The sequence below is a fragment of the Centropristis striata genome, chromosome 22, assembly GCF_030273125.1.
Source record: "Centropristis striata isolate RG_2023a ecotype Rhode Island chromosome 22, C.striata_1.0, whole genome shotgun sequence".
Classification (NCBI taxonomy): domain Eukaryota; kingdom Metazoa; phylum Chordata; class Actinopteri; order Perciformes; family Serranidae; genus Centropristis; species Centropristis striata.
Window position 1 is genome coordinate 6,683,192 of NC_081538.1, and position 17,995 is coordinate 6,701,186.

General features: G+C 37.4%; 1 protein-coding gene across 1 annotated transcript in view; it reads left to right on the forward strand.

Annotated features, from left to right (window-relative positions):
- Nucleotides 1-17,995, forward strand: part of LOC131961090 (uncharacterized) — a 44,379-nt gene that overhangs the window by 22,445 nt on the left and 3,939 nt on the right. The gene's annotated exons all lie outside the window — the stretch shown is intronic.

Here is a 17,995-nt window from a genome sequence, read left to right on the forward strand (position 1 = left end):
TTCAATCCATCTGCATACTGAGTACTTTTACTTTTGATACTTTAACCACATTTTCATTCTGATACTTGTGTCCTTTTTCTTGAGGAAGTTTTGAATGCAAGACTTTTACTTGTAGTGGAGTCATTTCACAGTGAAGTATTAGTAGATTTACTTAAATAGGGGATCTAAATACTTTTTCCACCACTGATTTACTATTATTGGGACTGCCTCCCTCGTACATTTGCACCTTAATTACTGTGAGAAATGCAGGATCTTATTCTCTTTGTTCACAAGATCAATGCTCGTACGGAGTTGGGTAAAAGGGCATTTGTTTACTTTGCACCTTATGCTGGAATACGCGCCAGAAAGAATGGAAATTAACTGAATTTGTTTCTTTGAGCACTTTTAAATCAAAACTAAGAGTTATTGAGGCCAATTCCATAACATGCACTTGTTTCTCATGACGTGTTTAAGGTCTGTATGTTATGTAAATATGTAACTGTATTCTGTGTTTGCTGCCTCTTGGCCAGGGCTCCCTTGAAAAAGAGGTTCTTAATCTCAATGGGTTATTCCCTGGTTAAATAAAGGTTAAATAAATAAAAAAATATATAAAAAAAATATCTGTCTGTCATTGTCCCACTTTCTACTACATTTTATTTTCTTTGCTTGCCCTGTTCCTTCTCCTTCTTAACCCTCCTTCCTTATCTTTCCTCCTGGTCTCTTATTATCTTTACCGATACCTCATCCCATTCTATCCTCCCATCCTGTTCTGTTATCTAGTCCAGCTTCTCTATTCCGGCTGTCCTAAACCTACTCTGCATCCCTCCGTGCCACACTCTTAGCCTCCTGGGTACGAGTTAATCATGGCCTCAGGTAGGGTGCTGTCAAGTACGCCACAGCTCCAAAAAAAGCAAAAAAGCCAACTACACTGGCCCCCAAAGGGCAACACCTTGTCTACCCACCACCACTAGCTTAGTACACCAGACACACATAGTTCACACACAAACAAGCACACACTGGAAAAGACACAGACAAATGAACACCAACAGAAACTCAGACAAAAAGACACATTTGCATACGGTTAAAAAAGAGAAAGAAGTTAAATATACTTCAGCGGAAGTTCAAGTAAAGGTAAGTGGATCTGTGCAGACAGAGATGTAGAAGAAATAATATCCATGAAAGAAATTAAGCCAAAACAGATTTTTTAGATACTCTTTTGCAAAACCTTGTCCTCTTTGGCTGGTGATCATTCACAGATTCAAAAGCACCGGCAGATAGTTACATAAAATTGCAACGTTAGCAACAACATACACATGCTGAATGCACACAATATATACACACTTCATTTCATTTTTAAATACAGCAAGTTTCAACTAAATGGGACATGCTGCTATCGTTTACAAACAGTACTAAAGCACAAAAGGTAAAGGCATTCAGGACTATAACTACGATCAAAGGCGAGAATAAATCTGATTTGAGATGATGATATCAGCTAAAAGTCATTTTCTCTGTCATGATATGGATGTGTTTTTTTTTCTGTCAAATTCTACAGTGATGGAATGGCCGATAGCTTAGTTGGTAAAAGCAATGCTGCAAGTTTTCTGTTGACTCAGATAACTTCAACATTTATTCAACAATACAGTTGCCAGCCAACAATCTGATCATAGTCATGTAATAAATCAACAAAGTGAACAGATTAAGGTCAGGTAAAGCTATTTTTCAGAGAGAAAATCTCTCTCACGATTCGACTCGAGGTCAGCAAAAAAAAAAATCAAGGTCATGTTCATATATTGTACCTATATACAGTGCTTAATAAATTTATTAGACCACCTGTCATAAAAAACGAGAAATCTTTCAAAAACTTTTAGTTTATTTAGTTTAAAACTAAAATGTTATTGCTATTTATTTGGCAAATAACAAACTGAATTCACCTTTTCATACTGAGATTTGAGCCGGATCACTGGACTTCTCGAACATTCAACCACTAAAACCCATTTTTCGGTTCAGGAATGCAAGTAAATAACTATAATTTGACATTTTCATCAAGAAATAATAATGTGCTTCACTGGTGAAACAGTGAATTTGAAAGTTCATGGATAACAATAAAAATTATATTTTAGCATTAAAAATATAATTTCAGTTAAACTTCTATATACTGGTGGATTAACCATTACAGAAACATAAAAAAATATTTTAATAAATACTAATGCTGTTAATTTAGGACAGCTGTGGCAAAAACTGGTGGTTAATAATTTTGTTAAGCACTGTATATAAAATATAAAATGATCGAGATCGAGAAAATATGGATTGAAACGGGATAAAAAGTAAATTTTTAGAAGCTTCTGGCACACAACCACAATATCACAATGTCATTGACCAGAACTACAATATTTGTATGTACAGGTTGCTTGTTATACAATTTCAAGAGTTGTTATATGCAAATGAAAAACTGCACTACAACATTTATACCCGTATTTGAATATTATGTGGATGGCCAGTGGCTTTAGATTAAAAGCTGAACCAAGTGAACTACCTGTAATTAAAAGCAGGAGTGACTAATTGTATTCTGTTCCTCTTTCTGAGCAGAGATAGCGCTGTGAGGATTAGCTCTGGTCTTAGTCCTGCCTCACCACCTGCTGTGTGGCAAGCATAATGATTTCACTCACCATAATCGCTGTAGCATTTACTCAGATTTTGTAATGCAGCGCTGGGGTGTAGCTGCATATTGTGCATGAGTGCTGTCTCCGAGGGGGGTTATGAATAGAAATGTAAAGCCGGCCTAACATGGTGTTATCAAATTGCTCCTCCTGCCCTTGTTGCAAATTTGCACACATACACGTTAACACACACACACACACACACACACACACACACACACACACACACACACAGTGAGCGACTCAGAACTTCCAATCACGTTGCAGCAGCGGCAGCAGGGGTTGGCAGTGTAACAGTCTTGATAGATGTTGGCCTCTTTCACAGAATCTGAGCTGGTCAAAAGGAGTAGAGGAGCCCTATCACTATGTGGCTATATTCATTATTGATTAGAGAGGGTAGGAGGTGTGTGTGTGTGTGTGTGTGTGAGACAGAGACAGAAAGATGAACTCAAGGAGCGACTTGGAGAGAGTTTAGGAGCACCAAAAGTGGAGCAGGAGGTAGTGCAAGTGATGAAGTGGAGCAACAGCATGACAGGAGTGGACTGGACGAAGTGAGTTGATTACAGGAGATGAAAGTAAAGAGAGCCAAAACAACAAGATGTACAGAACCACAAGTGGAGAAAAGAGAAAAAGTCGACAGACACAGAGATGCTGGGAGTCGGCCAGCTGTTTTCCTCATTTCCACTCCTTATGAGTAGATAATGAATGCTGCCAGCTATACCTTTGATTTTAACTGAACAAGGTATTGATTTCCTCATCTAACTCCCAGGAAGAAAGCAAAGCATTACTTCTTACGTCGTCATGCTATCTGCTTTTAAAGAGGCAGAAGAAGGAGCAGTGAGCCCCCGGTGCTCACACACTTGACCTTTCACCTTTTGAGTCGTGCATGTGCAAAAGGGCAAAAGTTGCTTAGTTCTCACACAGCGACCGCGTCATCATGGATAAACCTTCTGAATATGCATGAACAAATGTTCAGACTGTTGCATGCTATTTTAGAAGTTATCTGGCTAAATTAGAAAAATTCCTATACAGCTGCAATACCTGCACTGTCCCATGAATAATGAGGTACTTTTTGCCAGCGTTTGAATTCTTTGTTTTATGTTTTGCTGTAATTTCATATAATTCTATATAGCTTTAGTTACAGTGAGGCTCTGTAATAATTCAAAGTAAAAGGTTTTCGGTGTTAAACATTTGCAAAAGAGCTTAAATGCCCTTTAACGGAGAATCATGATGCATTGATGCATAAAGCTTTTTACACCCAGTACTGAGTGCAATAGACAGAGTGACATTTTTTCTGCATAATAATAAATTAAGCAAATACCTAGACTCAGAAATTGCCCCACAAAATTGTGAGTTGCTGCGAAACTTGTAAAGTAATAGGAGTTGACACTTTCCCCTCTCGCAGCCGAGCTCAAGTTCAGTGACGCCTGTAAAATAACATCAAAATGCTCTGCAATACCCTGAGGTGCGATACATGGCTGTGAAGATCTGCTCTGAAGAAATTATTGGTGTCAGGGCAAATCTGCAAGGTATAATTTAGACTCTTTTACTACAGCTTTAACTTACTGGCTTACTGCTGTGGTATACAGTAATGGTTCTTATGCGAGTTGTTCGTCTGCTATTGTCAAAATTTAAATATATACAGTGCTTTACAAATTTTTAGACCACCAGTTTGTGCCACAGCTATCCTAAATTAACAGCATTAGTAATTACCAAGATCATTTTTTATGTTTCTGTAATGGTTAATACACCAGTATATAGAAGCCATTTAACTGAAATTATATTTCTAATGCTAAAATATAATTTTTATTGTTATCTATGAACTTTCAAATTCACTGTTTCAATAGTGAAGCACATTATTATTTGTCAAATTATAGTTATTAACTTGCATTCCTGAACCGTTAATACACCAGTATGTAAAAACTCTTTAACATAAATTATATATTTAATGCTGAAACATAATTATTATTGTTACCCATGAATTTTCAAATTTACTGTTTTACTAGTTGAATGTTTGATTTCTGACATCTCAGAGAAGCCCAGCGAGTCGGCTCAAATCTGGGTATGAAAAGGTGAATTCAGTTTATTTGTCAAATAAATAACAACATTTTAGTTTTAAACAAGCTTTTGAAAGATTTCTAAAATATTTATGTTTTCTCGTTTTTATGACAGGCGGTCTGATACATTTTTTAAGCACTGTACACAAGAACATATTGTACAAGATAAAAAAGTGAATTATATTGAGTGTACTAGGTGAAAATCTACAAAAGGTATTACATGAAGTCATTTATAACAATAAATATATGTGTCCGTATAGCACAAATGAATTTACTTCACGTTATGCTTGGAAGCAAGAGTTCTTGCTTAGAGAGCATGTAATATTATCGATTTTATTCCAAATTTTAAAAAATCTATTATTCATGAGGAAGGGAAAACAAACTACTTGCTGTTGTGATTGTGTGTGGTTTAACTTTCCACTGACAGCAACATTCAAAAGTTAGCCTTTTCAAACAGAACAGTGTGGGGAAAAAATGCTAAGTAGGTGGAGATAGGGTTCAGTTCTCCAGCCAGGTCATAAATGTCCTGCAGGTGTTGTGGAACTAAAAACACACACACGTAATACAAACCTGATTAAAAAGTTGGGATGCTGTGAAAATTCACATGAATGCAGCACAAAGACATAGAGATATCTACTGCTCAAACTGGGAAACTTTTTTGTAAATGTATACACTCATTCTGAATTTGATGCATTTTGTTTTTGGAATCTGGGTTTTATTATCAAGTATCATAAGCATCAGGTCCTCCCTCCGTTTTTTTGAGACTGGTCTCCCCACAAAAATGTCAGACTTTTACCCAGGACAATGGTGTTCATGTCCTGTGCTATGGTCCTGTGTGAAAACGATGTGATTTAAACATCACAAAACTCCAATTTTGCAACTATGTAACTTCCGGTATTTACGTACATTTATTTAACTTTAAAACTGCTTTTATAATGCCTTACCATGAAGTTTTTTGCACAAAAAATAGATAAGTGGTTTTGTAGCCTAAATTCAACAAAACTCCGGTTGTTCTTACAACCCCAAACCGTATGTGTATATGTACGTACAATAACGTGCACTATTTTTAGAACACTCTGCTCAGTACCACGAACTGCAAAAATGCTCATATGGGTTGTTGTGGTTACGTCGGACCTCTTGTTGGTTTTCTTTCAAACAAATATTTAAGTGTCATTCAAATGAAAATGAAAAACCTGTCTATACAAAAGGAAAATAGTGGGAGTACACACACACACACACACACACACACACACACACACACACACACACACAAACAAACAAACACAAACACACACCATTAGAAAAAACATTCAATATAAGGTTCCGTGTGCTTAAGAAATTCATTTTTTCAATCATGTTAGTTAGAATTTCTTTGATATAGCCTCCCACTGCATTCATCCCTATAGAAATGCCTGCCAGTGAACACACACACAAAAATATGCGGCATATACTTTACACAGAGCTGCAGATGCGGCTGTATTCTGCAGATATTTTTGTGTTATTTTTATATTTTCACCCAGAAGGACGCAGGCCTGCTGTTCACAGCTTGATTCATTAAGTTCAGCTATTTTCTCAGCCAATTTTGAATATATCTTTCTCTGTTATTTTCATATCTTAAGCAGTGGAGTAAAAGAAATTGTGCACATCCTTTGTGTGTCCCACGAGACAACAACCGCTTTAAATTTTTTCTCTAAGAAGCCATATTTTCTTGCAGCTAATAAAACCAGGATAAGTCTGTGTGTGATTAAGGTTTTTTTTTTATTTGGCAAAAAAAAGTCTATTATTGTCAGTGTGCTATTGTGCTATTCATATTATTCACCGGTAATCATAGAAAGCAATCTTTGAGTTCCCTCACACGGATAGACACAGATACTTCAACCTGTTCCTGCAGACATTTATGCTTTACCACATGTACCCTCCGGCCCATGCAAACAGAAACACACACAGCAAGCACAACCCCATTGTGTTCTGTTTCAGCGCACTCACACACTCGATAGCTAACTCAATGACACGCCCAAGAGGCATGGCATGACATGACCAATCACCAGGACTGCGGTGAGATGCCTTTTGGCACTTTCTGAAAAGGAGAGTGGAGGAGTGCCATTTCAGCCATTAGATGAAATGCCTTGACGTGGCAGGGGCACAGGAAGGGGCTTGTATGTATAAAATTGTGGCCCTACAATGGCCAATTCTTCAGGGGCATCCATTTTTCAGAATCAAACGCCATTACAATAATGGGCCAGGGGCTTTTAAAGGTACAGCCCATCTGATGGCTGAAATGTTTCTGGCATTTCCTTTCTCTTTTTGACCCATTCTGCAGACCTTATGGGTGTGTGTAGGAGGATAAAAGTGCTTTAAGATGCAGGTGGAGAAGCAATATGACAATACATGTGACCGTGTGCTTGGAAAAATATATATATGAGCAGATCAGCAGAATTTTAGGTCGAAATAAAGTGCATCACAGCCCTCAATGAGAAGAACTCTAATGGGAAATATAGCTGCATGGCATCGTGGGGCAAGTTTGTGCATTTTTACAGAAAGACAGAGGGAGTTGACAAAGCAAAGTCCACTGCTGTTCTTTTCAACTTCCACTGTGAGCAACCGAGCTGCATTACAGAGAGGTGGGAAGCACACAGTCCAATTGATTGCTGTGAAACACAAAGTGACACTGCACTTTTATCAGCGGCTATTCCCCCCTCCCTTTGCACTGTAGCTTGAAAAGCTTGGCGTTCCCTTAAACTCTGTAAAGCAGTGGAACAGCTTTAAGATCAATAGCTCTGAATATCACAAGAAGGTCACTATTTAATGTTTCTATGGTTACCGAAATATGCACGGGCACAAAAGCCCATTTAATTTTTTTTTTTTTTTTTTTTTACCACACTGATTGGCCTCACTTCAGCTTAATAAGCAGCTCGAGCCTTAGCCTCGCAGCCTGTTATGACCATCTCAAGACAATTTTAACAGTCGGCTATTATTATGTTGACTTCCATGCTAATTTACATAAAAAGCCAAACATTAAACCTCTCCTTTGTTGCAGCAGCACACAGATGGTAAAAGAGAGCAATTGCATTTGCAGGCTGTAATAGATCTTTAATAAATACATGCAGTTATCCAACATATAGGAAAATATAATCAATGGAACAGCAATGTATGTGAAGGGGACAAAAGAGATGACCTTGCATTTTCATTATAGTATAAAAGCAAAAAGCATCCTCTAATTTCAAGTCACTAAGTGTGAATTCTAAGACCATTTGCAGATCTTTTGCTGAGATAAAATAGATAATAATGTTGTTGAAATATTATAGAAACACAGAGTTGGTAATTGAAAAATGTGACATGATGCCCTCTACATGATGACAAAAAATATAAAAAACATATCAAAACTGTACATACTGGTTTTAATAAGGCCTGTTAAAATAATTAGTTTTACATCTCAGAATTATTTTCGATACAATTGTATTTTAGGTCTATTTTGCTTCTCTGATAAAAGTCTCAGAATGATAGCCATTGTGCTTTTATTCTGATGTCTCAGTCATTGTCAGACACAATGGCAACAAATCTCTAACTGTACAGCGTGAGCCATCCTTCCTCCAGGATCCAAACCACAAGCTGAGACAGATGTTTTACACTCAGTAGGGTTTCACCCTGATCTAGACTTGCGTGGGGATTTTTGTTTGAATGTTTTTTTTTCTTTCTTTTTTGCAGGAATCTTGGTCGGCTGAACTGATCCTTTCCTTTCTTTCAAAGTACACTCATGAGTGACAAAATACCAAGCTGGGAGCATGTTAAATCCTTGTTGGAACTCCCTCAGGTAGAGTAGGTTTTTCCTTCTTTCTTGTCATATTTTAGTCAGTCAATCAATGTTGAACTTGGATACACAATAGAATGTTTGCTGATATCACAAAGTCTGCCATGGTACGACTTGTTTATTTCGGATGGATGGATGGATGGATGGATGGATGGATGGATGGATGGATGGATGGATGGATGGATGGATGGATGATGGATGGATGGATGGATGGATGGATGGATGGATGGATGGATGGATGGATGGATGGACGGATAGATGGATAGATGAATGGATGAATGGATGAATGGATGGATGGATGGATGGATGGATAGATGGATAGATGGATGGATGAATGGATGAATGGATGAATAGATGGATGGATGGATGGATAGATGGATAGATGAATAGATGGATGGATGGATGGATAGATGAATAGATGAATAGATGGATGGATGGATGATGGATGATGGATAGATGGATAGATGAATGGATGGATGGATGGATGGATGCATGGATAGATAGATAGATAGATAGATAGATAGATAGATAGATAGATAGATAGATAGATAGATAGATAGATAGATAGATAGATAGATAGATAGATAGATAGATAGATAGATAGATAGATAGATAGAGAAACCAAGAAAGGATCTATCTGTCTGCTCAGGTTAGTTCTCAAAAGAAAACTGGGAGATTGTTGAAATAAAAGTGTATATTAATGATGGCAACATGCATCGATGTTTGGGCATTGCAATAATGCAGCTGGATCACTCACAGATTAATTGATATATCATCTATATCAATGTATCATAACACTCCTATTAAAAAAATGTACTTTCCTTTCGTTTCACAGTCTTCTTAAGTATTTATGGTGCTTTGAACTAAATTAGTCACATCTAATTTCTTGAAATTATGAAATCACTCACCTGTCTCAGAACTCACAGTGAGGCTTCCCCTTTGGATTATACACTATAAGTGAACATAAACTTCTGCTTTAATAAACAGTTCTGCTACAGTAAGTGAGAGAAAATATAAGAGAGAAACAAAGAAGCAACTGAAAAGTAAAATGTTTGCACTTACATATACTTTAAATTAATTTTCTCTACCCTCATCACTTTCTTTCTCTCCCTCCACTCTCTTTCTCCTTTTCTGGCTTGCTAAATCCATTTTCTGCCGTACAATAGACATCCCATCATAAAGACAAGTTGGTTTAATATTCTACCTCATTCCACCACACGCAGCAAACGCATTTAAGTCAGTCACTCGCTTCCTCATTCAGCCCACTTGTGTTGGCTCGTAGGTGAGATGAGTTGGGAAGCAGTTTTATTGGACATTATTACTGTAAATCTTATCTTTTACACTCTGTGCATAGGAAATTTAAACCTAAACAAGTGCTCAGTCGTTGTGGAGTTTGACATTTTTGCAATAAAGCTGCAGGTTTGTGTTAATATTCTGTGTCTTTCATGTGGACCAGTTCTATGCCCAACAGAATCCCTGGTTTCCCCAAGAATTTTACGGTTGGCCGGGTGGAAAAAGCCTTTGAAACAGCTTGCAGATCATGGATTAACAGTCTCCAATGAAAATGAGCACGATTTAATTTCTCATTGATCAAAGACCACTTTATCCCACCTTTCCTGACAATAACTATTGATTTCTAGCATCAGCCAACAAGCCTCTGTAATTTTAGTGAATAATATCTAAAGGCCTTTACACACCGGGGACATTTTTTCGAACTGTTGTTTTTCTCATGAGTCACAAAGGCAGGACATATCAGATCCACTTACCTTTCACCATAAAAGCCCTTGAAATATACATTGTGTAACAGCTTAACAGAGCTGACTCAAATTCATTCTGATTATCTTGCTAAAAGGAAACTCAACAGAACAGCTTAGAGTAGCTGAGGCAACTTAGACTTACCCCAGACAGACTGCCAGACGCTGGTGGTGCTCGGCCTGCACAAATCTTTTCAATCTTTTGTTGAACAAATAGTCACAAATTCTATGTTGTTGACGTTTCAATGCAAAATATTCACAGGAGATTATGTCATGTTATTTATGCTGAGGATATTGGAAATCCCATTAATTTTGCAGGTTAAAATATGACAATTGAAAACATGTCTACATGATGGAATATATGACTGCCCAATTACAGCTAAAAGTACCTGCTTTTATGAGAAGGTGTGCCCCAGTTACAGACTACATTGCTTAAGACTCTTATACACTATTATTATCTAAATTAGCCCTTTTTTAAATGTATTTATTTATTTATTATTATTATTATTATTTTTTGGAATACAGAACCAGATAAAATATGTGTAATACCCAGTGCCATTTGTGTGAGATGAGACCCAATCTCAAGATGTTTTGATTTGTTTTGATGTTAATTGTCTGTAAATGTGCATAAAGGTAATAAAGTTAAAAAATAAAATAAAATAAAATATGACAATTGGTCTGAGGACTTATTTCAATCTATACTCAAGGGGACATGAAAGTGGCAAGGGGATCAGTGGAAGTAACATGTTTCTCAGATTGTTTAACATTGCTACAGCGTGGAAGAACCTTCCATCACACCAGTGCTGGATGATATGTTTGACTATCTATCAAAAAAGTAATAAAAGCTCAACCTTGCCTAAACAAACTGCCTCAGAGTATTTCTACAAAATCCTGCTAATATTAAATTTGACACTATCTTTTCCATGTCAAAATCTGACACCCTAGGCTAATTCTTTCCGTCTCCTCTGCTGCTCAATCCTTCAGAACCAAAGTGAGAAAGTTCAGGTCAGCACCAGTAACAACAGCAAAGTCACCCATTGTTCGGAGACAAGGCCTGTGACAAATCACTGACTAAACCTTGTGTGTATTGCACTCCCAAGTACAATGGAGGACAAGATTGTGTGTCAGCTTCATTTCCACTGTCAAGGCTCTCTCTGGCAAAGCGCAGCCTGAAAAGCAATTACGTTCATCAGGGAGACGTATGCGTGATTTGAAATTAATTCCTATTGTCAGGCAAATGGTGGAGAAAGGTTTTTTTCAGATTGTCTCATTGAGACATGAAGTCCGCAGACACAATTGTCAAAAAATCAGTCATATTTTTAGGAAGTTCCTTACCCTCAGTGCCTTCTCCTTATGCTCTCCGTCATCAGTTCTTTTCAACAGAAAAGTAACGAGCACATCTGGATCAGAGGGAAACTGATTTCAGCTGCTTGTCAGTATTAAACAGCAGATGTAAGGTGTTAGTAAGACACAGCTATTTATAGCTTCTATGAAGAGAAATTAGTCAACCCAGCATATGACGCCCATAGCCGTTATCTACTCTTAACTTTTTTTTAGTTTTTTAGTCTTCAGACCCTGTAATCTGTTACTTTTGTGATATTTTTTTAAAATCAGGACTAAAACATTATTGTTTACTGCAGCATACTCTTAACTTTAACACTTATCTGCTCTACTCTACTTACTTTTTAACTACACAATGTTTGACTTGTGCTTTTTATTATTTTATCTCTTTTTTATCCCGCTGTATCTTATTTTATCTTATTTGTATTTTTATTTCTATTTCCCTGTTTTAATTGACTGTTTTTACTGTTTTTAATTGTGTCCTGCTGTTTTAATGTGTATGTAAAGCACTTTGAATTACCTTGTGTTGAATTGTGCTATACAAATAAACTTGCCTTGCCTTGCCTTACAAATAAGTTGAGATATCCTGATTCCTCAATATAACTGTACGTCATACACAGTTGAAAGCAGTCATTGCTTTTGTTGACTTCAGTGCAGCGGTTTTCTTACTGTACCTGAATTGTTTTTAGATTCATGCTGGTCGGTGTTCATTTAAAGACATTTTGTAACAGCACAACACAAGTGATCTCAAATTTTGAAGAATAAAAGTGTCAGAGAGAATGTTCCAAGTCTTAAAAACAGCATGATTGTCCAAAGAGATCAGACAGGCACAACAGGCACTTTACAGCCCTTCACTACACTCCTGGAGCTGAAATCAATGGAACACTGTAAAATTGAATTGAACTCTTAGAAAAGTGTGATTTAACTAATGTCTCCTTACTTTGTTGACTCTATTAAATTAAACCCAGTTAAGACACCTTTCTGGTGAGGAGAGATTTTTTAGTAATCAGCTTTAAGTGGGGAAAAAACATCTGCAAAATCAGGAGAAACTTGACAGAAATTATAACAACAAGATCTCCAACCTAACAGACAGAATAGACTCTCTGTCAATACCACCCATAACGACTCTTATGAGCATTTGTCAAAATGAGCGTTTCAAGGCCCACGGTACCGCTGAGCGTTCTAAAAATAGCACACACGTCAATATACATACAAGTACGGTTTGTAAAAAAGGTTGTAGTTTATGTGAATTTAGGCTACAAAACGTAGGTTTGGGCAAAAAACTTCCTGGTATAGCATTATAAAAGACAGTTTAAACAGTAAATAAATACATGTAAATGCCGGAAGTGAAGTTACGACGGTGACCTGAGCCATGGAAGTTATGGCGTCATATTTGAGTCAAAAGTCGCGCGAGCATCTGCACGCGCATTTATTTCGTGTCACGAAATAAATAAATCGTGGCACTTTTTTCATTTTCGCGCACATATTCAGCAACCGAGTGAAGCAGATTCTCCCCCGTGCTCGCTCGCGGTGGAGCTCTGCTCGCACGGAGTTTTGACACATTGGGTCGCTCGCGGTGGAGCTCTGGTCGTGGTGGAGCTCTGCTCGCGCGGAGCGAGGACTTTTGACACATTGGGGGCGGGGCCAAGGCTGACCCCGGGCCTCTTATGATTGGTCATTTTCCAGCCCTCCACGTGGGTGCCTTTTCAGTTGAAATCTGCGCACGTGACACGAAATAAATGCGCGTGCAGATGTGTTATCGCTTGCGCGACTTTTGACTCAAATATGACGCCATAGGAAGTCACATCAACAACGGAAGTTATTTAAAATGTTTTTTACTTTTGTTTTCACACAGGACACAAACCCCTTTCTCCTGGGTGAAAGTCCGTCGTTTATTTATCCACCTCGCCTCCACATTGATGTCAATCACTACTACTACGTCAGCAAAATGTCGGCAGATGACAGTCGAACACGTAAATGTGAGTCGCACTTTGCTGCATGTACAAACGCCTAATATTGATACTTTTGAGGGGAGACCTGTCTCGTTCTTATGTTGCTTTATCCCAAAGTGCAAATCGTGCACATTTGTTGTGTTTGTAAAGTGTATGTCCAGTGCATGGTGTTCTTTTCAGCTTTAACAACTTAAAATGAATGATCTACTTTACTTGGAAATTTTTGAAGCAATCGTTTTCCTGATTCCTGATTTTTTTTAAGTAAAGTCAACCTATTTACAGTATACTCCCTAGATTTTTTAAAGCAAATGTCTTCCTGTGTGTACACAACACTACTCACTAACTAAGACAAATAATTTGACAGGCTACATCTTGTAAATCACATGAATCGTGATACACTTTTTACAGGAAAATTTGGAACCGAATTTGACTGAATCTTTGTGAAAAGGCCCAATACGGCTACTATAGACTTTAAATACTACCTGTGAGAGTCATGTGTGTTTTTTGCAGATAAGAGAACCTTTTCCAACATGTGTACTTGACGTTTCAAAGGTGTAAAAATAATCCAACTAAATTAGATCTGCACAAAAGCTGCATGTGAACAGAAACCGTGTGTTGATGTCTGATACAGAACGGGCCTTTTAGAGCACCTGCTCCTCCTGTACTCTTCCTTTTTTCACAGCCTAGCTTGCCAGCTAATATTTATCCAGCCACATGCTACAGCAGATGTTAACCACATGTAGCAAACTCTAAGCAGAGAGCAGGTTTAGCTATAAAACCAGGAGGAGTTCTCTTCTCCTTTCTCTCTCTCTGCCATCACCTCATTCCGGTCCTCTTTCAGGGAGCATTAAGCATGCAGACGGCTATAAACTGAGGGATGTCGAAGTAACATATGTATGGTTTTAGTATACATCCTTAATCCTGCCTTTCTCTGTACAGTTATCTGCCTTTTCTCAACACCCTCCTCTGCCTTTCCTCCCCCTGTGCCTCCTAAAATTACAGTTCCCTCTGCTTCTCTTCACAAGATTTAGAGTAGCTATCTTCTTCTACCGAGCCATATGCCAGATGCTAACACCACGCAGGCAGCACAGTAGCTATTAACAGCTGTAAGTCAACTCGGCAGCTGCTTCTATAGGTGTTAGCCACAGACCCGTCACCCCTGCACCTCATAATCTTGTCAACATGTGACCTTTGAGTTGTGTAGATAATCTGCCCCTCAGCGACAGATGTCCTGTTATGATACCAGAAGAGAAGGGCATGGGATTAGAGTGTTATCTCCTGCTCCTCTATTAGTCGCATGCAGGTTTTAGCTTTCTTTACAAGATAGCACATCATCAGGTGGGGTTTTGACTGGGAGCTCACATGCATGTGACATATTATGTTGCAGTGTTCACCAAGGTTATTTTAGTTAACGAAAACTAACTAAAATAACGAAAACTAGAATTGAAAAAACATTTTCGTTAACTGAAATAAAAACAAGAGTTTTTAAAAAAACAATAACTAACTGAAACTGTATTGCGTGGTTACAAAACTAACTAAAACTAACTAAAATTATCGTGGAAATGTCCTTAGTTTTCGTTTTTGTCAACTTTTTTCATTCATAATTCAGTGTTTCTATTTGAACATGCAACACATGGTGAATATGTTTACTGAGATTTGGATGTCTACATTCCAACCAAAATTCAAAACAGTTAATAACCTTATTGGGGCTGAGCTGGATAAACCAAAGGAAATAAAGACAACATTTATTATGACCACTTTGAATCTCGCACCCAACACATAGCCCATTACAAAAAAACTAAAATTAACACTAAAACTAATAAAAAACTAAACTACAACTAAGCATTTTCAAAAAAAAAATCTCTTAAAATGAACTAAAACTAACTGAATTTGAAAACAAACATTCACAACGAAATTAAAACTAAAACTAATGAAAAATCCAAAACTATTATAACCTTGGTGTTCAAACATGTAAGGTTTGGGGCAAATGCTTTCTTTTCTTTGTTGAAAATATTTCTTTCAGTGATCAAGCTCCACCTGCACATTCCTGTCACATGAAGCTAAAGTTGGCCTTAATTTGGCTCTGCATATGAATAAGGCTCTCAGCATTCTTTATTTATGAACATCACCACATGAATATAAAAAAAGGGGAGATCAAGAGGTGTCTCTAACCTGTGTGCTGTCAGCAGATGGTGTTTTGGAGAGAAAGGTAACAAAGAGCAAAGCTCAAACTGAAAACCTGTTGCACCTGTTGTTGTAGAATGTACGATTTTGTGGTTCTCCAACAAAAAAACGTCTTTTACTAGCTTTTATTCAATACATAAAGGACTTACTATCACCTGTGAACAGGCAAATCCTAACTTCCAGGTACAGTGGATAGGGAGCCTCAGTAGCAAGTATGCCATAACAAACAAGATTATTTTTAAATGTGTAATTATCATTATTATTGTATTATTTATTTATTGTTATTATTTTACCCTCTTGTTTTCCCTTTTCTCTGTATTGCATTACTGATTTTTTTTTTGCAATATGTACTGCACTTGCATACTGAAAGACCTTCCCAATACATAAATAACTGAATATATTATCAAGCAATTAATTAGATGACTAGTGTTACACATGACTTATGTAAAATATTTGACTTATATGATACTCTCACTTAAAATCAATTACATTTTTAGGTCAGGTAATGATAATATAAGTAAAGAAAAAAACAATAAAAAACACCCAGGCAAATGAATCAGCAATGCTTGTACAGGTCAAATACATGTGGAGAACTACTGAACACGACTTGCATTTCTTAAAGTATAAATTGTATGGATTTTATTTACTATATTTATTCAAGAGTAGGATTGTGATTTTGGTTATTATCAAGAAAACCATGAAAAATGGCTAGAAATCAGCTCTTAAATTAAATTAAACTGAGCTATTTTTGTTGGTAGTCCAAACAAATGTACCTTTAGTTGAAGCAGGCAATAAAATGAACAAGAAATTAAAGAAAACAATGGTATAATCATTTTTTCCATGACTGTAATCCTGCTCCCGAACCTCTTCTACAGCAGACAGAAGAGGACACAACGGGTGTTTTTATTGACTGTTAATTTATCTCAAAGGTTGTAAATGAAAGAGAAAAAACTCAAGAAATCACTGTATGGCAGAATTGAATGAACCAGGTGAACGCGCTGTGAAATGAAGCGAATGCTCCTGCAAGAGGGCAGCTCCACTGTGATTGGTCGGAACCATACCGAGCACCCTATTGGCTGTGAATTTAGTGATAGAACACAAGTTTTGAGAGCGCACGGAAACCATTTGAATCCGACGAGAAGAGTTCAAGTGAGAGCAAAGAAAATGTGTGCGAGCAGCAAGTTTTGAGTGCAAACACACAGTTTTGAGCTCGAGGAGAGAAAATGTGAGTGTGAGAAGAGATATTTTGCGTGCAAGAGAAGAGGTTTGAGAGAGAGCAGTAAAACAACCTGATCGCAAAATGGAGTAATCCTTCTCTCAAACTGAAAATCCTGCTCTTGAATAAAGACAGTAAAATAAACTCCATAGAATTGGCAGACATCTGCAAATGAAGCAAACAGCTTAACTGTGGCCTGACTTCTCCGTGAGGAAAACAACACTGCTGGCTGTTAGAGCCACTTGGATGTGTCACATCCTGTGAGTCAGGTCCCAAAGCTGGCAAACCTGAATCATTTTATTTGTGTTGCACTTGTTAATGTTGCAGAAAAACAGTGTGGAACGCCATGTGTTCCTGCGGGGACAGGACACACAAACGCACACCTACTCTTGACAGTCACACACACACTAACAGCATATTCAAATCACCTTATTTCACTCGGAGTAAGCAAACCAATCCAGAGAAGAACTTTAAAACTATTCGCTGTTGTGTTTTTGTGCATGCTGAGCGACTGAGACTTAAAGAGATTTCTGTAAGAATCCCCAGTCAGTATTGTAAACTTCTTTGTAATTAACTGAGGTTAATAGAAATCCATGAGGTGTAGAAATATATAATAGATCCAAAGGGTTTCTGTAGTTCTTTTTTCACTTCTAAACCAGTTTCTTTATAATATGTATCAATGTAAGTGCTGTGTTCAACACATTGTTTCTTTCTTTGTGTAGGAGCCATATATTGCTTTATTGATTGATTATTTTGTGTTTAATTTGTTTGTCCTGTTGCCATGGTTTCGGGCCATGTGAGCACCGTAGTTGACAGCTCACAGGTGGGTTAAATCAGAGTGTGCTTCACCTGCACCGGTGAAGGGAGCGGCGAGTGTAGGAAGCCATAATTTTTGTTGACCGCAAAATTTAAGAATCCCCAGTCAGTATTGTAAACTTCTTTGTAATTAACTGAGGTTAATAGAAATCCATATATAATAGATCCAAAGGGTTTCTGTAGTTCTTTTTTCACTTCTAAACCAGTTTCTTTATAATATGTATCAATGTA